Source organism: Dendrobium catenatum, unplaced genomic scaffold (assembly GCF_001605985.2).
Source record: "Dendrobium catenatum unplaced genomic scaffold, ASM160598v2 fragScaff_scaffold_853, whole genome shotgun sequence".
NCBI lineage: Eukaryota > Viridiplantae > Streptophyta > Magnoliopsida > Asparagales > Orchidaceae > Dendrobium > Dendrobium catenatum.
Window position 1 is genome coordinate 6,673,428 of NW_021319315.1, and position 849 is coordinate 6,674,276.

Sequence of the window (849 nt, forward strand, 5' to 3'; positions counted from 1 at the left end):
CAAGTGAAATAAAAAGAATAAGAAAGGAAAACTGCTCAGCACGACTCGCTGTGATGCAGTGTTGTACCTATAGTACCTCGGGCTAGAATCAAAGTCATAATAGATTTTGAAATAAAATTTAAAAGTTTTATTTCAAAATCTAAAATCCATTGTATGAATCAAATTATTCATAATTTCATAAAATAAGTTCTTTGACGTCTAATCATGCTTAACGGGCTCGAGTTTTGTTTTATATCAGCGGATACAGAAATATATATTTTCAAGAAAGAATTAACCTGCAAGAAGTCGATATGTCCGAGTGGTTAAGGAGACAGACTTGAAATCTGTTGGGCTTCGCCCGCGCAGGTTCGAACCCTGCTGTCGACGTTCTATGTTTAGTTTAACTTTATTTTCTTGTTTATTTTTTTTTATTTTATTTTTAGGGGGATATTTAGGCCAATTAAGGTAAACTCATGCATACATTACATACCAAGACCTCTTGATTAGTAGCTAAAGTTCCAAACCAACAGACCAAGTTAAATTATGTTTTTAATTAATTAATCGAGCTCGAGCTTAAAATTTATTATATGAGTTCGAGTTGGCTCATGAGTTTATTCATTTATTATTTTGAAATAGAAAAAGTGCATATGATTTAAGTAATTATTACAATAAAATAATAAATTTAGAAAAGTTAGAAGAAAATAATGAATAATAACTTAATGGTTGTTTGGTAGGAAGTAAAATAGGTGTAAAGTATTCCACATACAAGAGTTTTTAAAATAATGGTATTTGGTTGGTTGAAAAAAACACGTTAAGTAAATTTAGTGCAAATCAGTTTATTTTCGAGGTAAAATAAACTCGCCTAATTTT

The 849-nt window shown here is 29.7% G+C and overlaps 1 non-coding gene across 1 annotated transcript; it reads left to right on the forward strand.

The window, feature by feature from the left end:
- The first annotated feature begins 284 nt into the window (after window positions 1-284).
- Window positions 285-366, forward strand: TRNAS-UGA. Its single transcript has one exon. It is a non-coding gene; the product is annotated as a tRNA-Ser (tRNA).
- The last annotated feature ends 483 nt before the right edge of the window (window positions 367-849 follow it).